Here is a 6,000-nt window from a genome sequence, read left to right on the forward strand (position 1 = left end):
CTGCTTGTACTCCGTTTGCGCGATCTTCTTGCAGCAGCTGAGGACGTGATCTATCGTTTCATCTGCTTCCTTGCACTTGGGATCTGTCGTTGACTTTTCAATTCTGGCTTTGATGGCATTTGTTCTAATGGCTTGTTCTTGGGCTGCCAGAATCAGGCCCTCCGTCTCCTTTTTCAAAGTTCCATTTGTGAGCCACATCCATGTTTTTTCTTTGACAATTTGGCTCTCAATTTTTCCCAGGACCTGTCCATGGAGAGCCTTCTTTTGCCAGTTTTCTTTTCTGCTCTGCATTGTATTTTTACGGTATTCCCTCTTTGTCTTTTGCACTTTAAGCAGTTTACTACTATTAATTTCCCTTAATGTTGGTTCTTGACGGCCTTTCACATAATCTGCTAGTGCATTTTCTCTTCTTCTACCATTTGTTTTACTTGCAGAAGCCCTCTGCTTCCTGATTTTCTGGGCAGGCAGAGTCTGTCGACATCACTCCGTGGGTGTCATGAGTAGTGGATTGTCATAAGTTTTCTTGTTTTTTTGTCCAGATAATCCAGATCTGCTTCTGTCCAGTTCACAATTCCAGCAGTGTATCTGATGATGGGGATGGCCCAGGTGTTGATAGCCTTGATCATATTTCCGCCATTTAATTAGCTCGTCAAAATCTTTCTGACCCTTTGGACACATTCTTTGCCCTTTGGACATATTCTTTGCTTGTTGTTGTTTATTTGTTCAGTTGCTTCCGATTCTTTATGACCTCATGGACCAGCCCATGCCGGAGCTCCCTGTCAGCCGTCACCACCCCCAGTTCCTTCAGAGTCAAGCCAGTCACTTCAAGGATACCATCCATCCATCTTGCCCTTGGTCGGCCCCTCTTCCTTTTGACTTCCATTTTCCCAAACATCATTGCCTTCTCTAAGATTTCCTGTCTTCTCATGATGTGGCCAAAGTACTTCATCTTTGCCTCTAATATCCTTCCCTCCAATGAGCAGTTGGGCTTTATTTCCCGAAGTATGGACTTTATACTTATAATTCTTTTCTTATATAATTATAATTCTTTGCTTCTTCTTCTTCTTCTTCTTCTTCTTCTTCTTCTTCTTCTTCTTATTATTATTATTATTATTATAAGAAGATAAGCAACAAGATTAGTGCACAGCAAACGAGCACTATGTTGGCTGTTGATCTTGTTTGCTGTGTACTAATATTATTATTGAATCCTAAAATTGGAAGGGACCCCAAAGGCCATCCAGTCCAAGTCCCTTCTGCACCATCAAAGCACCCCCAACAGATGGCCATCCAGACTCTGCTTAGAAACCTCCAGGGAAGGAAGGAAAATGTCTTTGAATGGAGACCTGTCACATAGAGATGAATGTCTCCAAGCCAATTGAGTAAAGACCTTGTCAAACTATGACTCCTGGAATTCTATAGCTTAAAGTGGTGTCAATCTATATTCATTCAACAATGTTGATGCAGCCAAAGAAGACAAAGGACTTTGTAAAACTACAACTCCCAGGATTTCCATAGCGCTGAACCATGGCTGTTGTTATTGTCATTAACTAGCTCATTCGTGTCCACATGAATAAATACAATACGTATTACAACAACATAATGAAATGCTATAAAGCAGGCTGTTAGGAATTGTGGGAGTTGAAGTTCCAAACACCTGGAGGGCTGAAGCTTGCCCATGCCTGCTATAAAATAATGTCTTGTCTATTAAAAGTACCATTGAAGATAAAGTACTGCAGAACGGCACCCATTCTGCAATGGAGATGCTTCCTAAATGAAGTCAATCGATACTCTTTGAGTAGCATTTCGGTAAAAGACACATATTTCCGTATTGGATTTCCTGATGTTTGACCCGGGAAGTCACAGGTTTTTGGTGCTATTTTGGAAACTTGGTGATGCTAGGCAACAGAACCCTATACACACCTTGACATTGGGGAATTTTAGTGTTTTACAGGAAAGTGACAAAGCAGGTAAGTATCTAAAAAGTGATGGCTCACCTGCCCCCGCCCCAGTTCCGGCTCCACCTGAAGCAGGTTGGGAAAGGCCCCTGGGGATAAGATCAGGACTGTCCAGCCAGGACCAGTTCTTTTGCATTGCTTCCTCCACTTCACCTGCCGAAGGTGGGCATCACAGGTAAGAACCTATTAGCTCTCTTCAAAGCTCTGACCATGCATCTTTTGCACCCTCTACTCTTCTCCATTCCTTTTTTTTCTATTTGTGCCAAAAAAACCTTTTGAGATTGGAAGCTCCTTGGGGCAGAGACCACATTTTTGGAAACTCTTACGAAGTTCCGAACTCAATGGCTCAGGAATAATCTCACTGGGGTAAACGAAGAGCGGTCTTCCAAACATGCTGCCCAGCATTTTCTTATGATTGACTGTACTATATGGGGTTGCTGGTCTCAATGACTAATACTAAAATTCCCAGTCTTCCCTACACCATTATATGGGGCTGATGGGAGGTATAGCTGATTTGCTTCACTTCTATCTCTCCTCAACTTCTCTTCCAATTCCTTTGCTTTTTATTGCGCCGCCTGGACTGCTGACCAAAAGGTTGGCAGTCCGAATCAGGGGAGTGGGGTGAGCTCCTGTCTGTCAGCTCCAGCTTCTCATGTGGGGACACGAGAGAAGCCTCCCACAGGCTGGTAAAACATCTGGATGTCCTTGGGCAATGTACTTGCAGACAGCAAATTCTCTCATACCAGAAGCAACTTGCAGTTTCTCAAGTCACTCCTGACACGAAAAAATAATTCCGATCTCCATTTGAGATTGGAAGCAGCTCAATATAACTCTGGAATCATAAAGCACAACAGTATGAGATAGAGGATGGCATTGTATACTTATTGGAACATTTGAACTATATATATATATCCATATCCCCTATTTAAATTAGTCTGTTGTCTTGTACCTATCTTATACTGCTCTTGCCATCGTGTGCCTTTCATTTGTTTCCAACTTTATTGCAAACTTAGTGTAGGACATTCCTTGAATGGTTGCTGTGCATTTTTCGGGCTGTATGGCCATGTTCCATAGGTCCGAAAAATGCACAGCAACCCAGGGATTCCAGCCATGAAAGCCTTCGACAACACATTCCTTGAATGGATTTGTTCCAAACAGGTTGGCTGACACCACCTGCCTCTGAGGCTGAGAGAGTGTGACTTGCCCAAAAGTTGTTGTTGTTGATTTGTTGTTGGCCTTGGAGTCATTTCTGACTTACAGCAATCCAAAGATCACAGCAACCCAACAGCAATACCTTGGGTGAATTGATCGAAAGTGATCGAAATGGGAGAATGAATGGATTAATCTATAATCAATCACAGTTTGGGGTATGCAATTGATTTCTTTTTCCAGATCTCCATGGCATTCCTGCATCAGGTTTCGATTCTACTCTTCGCATTCGGCCTTTACTTGGGTGAGTCACTCGATCTCTTTCTCCTCCATTATGCATTTCTGCCCTTCATAATCTTCCTTTAGAAAGCATTGGTTGATAGTTGAAGCTAAAAGGCCTTATTGCCTTATTGCATCTCATTTAAACTGGATGGGTCTCCTCTGGAGCAAGTAGCTATGATATTTTTTAACATAATGGGCCTTGAAGCCAACCAAGGGTGCATCTACACTGGAGAATGAATGCAGATCGACACCACTTGAACTGCTGTGACTCGATTCTATAGGATCCTGGCATATGTAGTTTCCCAAGGTCTGTATATTTATCTGGGTGCATCTATACTGTAGAACAAATGTAGGCTGATACCATTTTCACTGCCATGGCTCAAATGCCATTGAATCTTGGGAGATGTAGTTTTGCAAGGCCTTTAACCTTATGAATGCAGTTTGGCCCCCACTTTAACTGCCATGGTTCAAGCTATGGAATCTTGGGATGTGTAGTTTGGCAAGGCATCAAAACTCTTTGGCAGATGAAGACGTTGGGAAATGACAACTCCCAGGATTTAGTGTCATTGAGCCATGGCAATGAAAATAGTGTCAACCTGCAGTCATTCTACAGCATAGATGCACCCAGAGAATGATATGGACCTTGGAAAACTACAACTCCCAGAATCCTGTCGCATTGAGCCATGGCAGTTAAAGTGGCATCAAACAGAATTCATTCTACAGTATAGATGCACCTAGATAATGAAATGGACCTTGGGAAACTACAACTCCTGGGATCCCATCAAATTGAGCCATGGTGGTGAAAATGGTTTCAACCTGCATTCATTCCACAGGGTAGATGCGCCCAGAGAATACTATTGACCATGGGAAACTACAACTCCCACCATCTCATTGCATTGAGCCATGGCAGTGAAAGAGTTGTCAAACTGCATTTATTCCACAGTGTAGATGCATCCTGTTCAGGAAAATACTTTTTTCTGCTCAAAATGACTATATGCGAATATTGCATAGATTAAATCTCAAACTATAATAAATGTACTTTGCAAACTGTGTTGTTTTTTGAAGACTTTGGTTACAATAATGTCAGAAATCGCCATTTGTTGCTTTCCCTGGAAATAAAGGAATCAAGGAGTGAGGAATGTGACCTCCAAATTTTGCAAAGGGAGACATTTGGTCACTAATTTCCAAAATACAAATGCAGGTTCATCTCTTTATGGTTTTCCATGTTGCTCTTTCCTTTGTTGGAACCCCTTCCTAAAACTGTGTCATCTTTGCTTTTTTCCTCCAGGGTTTTCCCTAAACGTTACAGGAGCTGTGTCCGTAAGTAACATCCTCTTCCTTCTGCATCTACATTGTCAAATTAATGCAGTTTAACACCCCTTTGGCAGCCACAGCTCAAGGCAACAGAACCCTGGGAGCTGTAGTTTTGCAAGGTCTTAAGCCTCCCCTGCTAAACTGCAACTAATAGGATCACGTAGCCTTGAGCCGAGGCAATTCAAGTGGTGCCAAACCACGTTAATTCTGCAGTGTGGATGAATCCTTCAAGGAAGCAATGGAGTCTTTTGGAAACACTAGGCATAAGGAAGACGTGAGCTGCTTTCCCACCCATTAAAAATGCCCATAAATTAAAACGTCAAGCTACATTCTCATCCCTCTGTACCCGAGCCTCTCCCTGAACAACATAGTTGACATTTTGAACTTAGATTCTCCATAGAATTTGCTTCATGGCAAAGGAATGCTATGCCTTCTAATAAATGGTAAAACTAAACATTCATAGCCAAGCCAATCACAGTTTTTACATATCATTATCTACACAAACTGAAAATGCTGAAAAATGGCAATGTAACTCTGCTTCTTTTTATTTTTCCTTCTAGTGCCCCGTAACCAGTATTAACGGTAGGCGACCATTACAATGTCCGATATAGTGCATTTTTTTCTGACACACACACACACACACACGTGTGTGTGTGTGTGTGTGTATACACTAGCTTGGGTACCTGGCATTACCCAGGTTATTTGAAAAACAGTATTTATTTATCATGTCATCAGCAACCAGACATTGAAAAGGTTGATTGGTTGAAAAACAGTGCTTTAATTGTACAAAATGCATAATGTTGTGGGTGAACTACAACTCACAACATGCCAGGTTTACCCTGAGAAACTCCAGCAGTACTTAAAGTTTCTTATGTTGGGCAAGTTTGCTCTAGATGCATCATGGGTAGAGTTTAGTCTGCTCTCTGGCTGTAGGGTAAACTACAACTCCCACTATGGTGAGTCGATCCCCTCAAACCCCTTCACCTGTAAGGAGTTCCGTGTGCCAAGTTTGGTCCAGGTCCATCATTGGTGGAAGTCACAGTTTCTCTGGTTGTGGGTGAACTACAACTCCCAGAAAGGAATATCCCCCCCCCCCCAAACACACACACACCAAACCCCTTCAGTAATCAAATTTTGGCATATCAGGTCTGTGTGCCAAGTTTGGTCCACATCCATCGGTGTTTGGGTTCACAAAAGGTGAACTAGAACTCCCCCTAACTCAAAGACCTCCTGTATTTCTTGCTGGTCATGGGGGCTCTGTGTGCCAAGTTTGGTCCAAATCCATCTTTGATGGTGCTCA

This window comes from Anolis sagrei, chromosome X (assembly GCF_037176765.1).
Source record: "Anolis sagrei isolate rAnoSag1 chromosome X, rAnoSag1.mat, whole genome shotgun sequence".
Classification (NCBI taxonomy): domain Eukaryota; kingdom Metazoa; phylum Chordata; class Lepidosauria; order Squamata; family Dactyloidae; genus Anolis; species Anolis sagrei.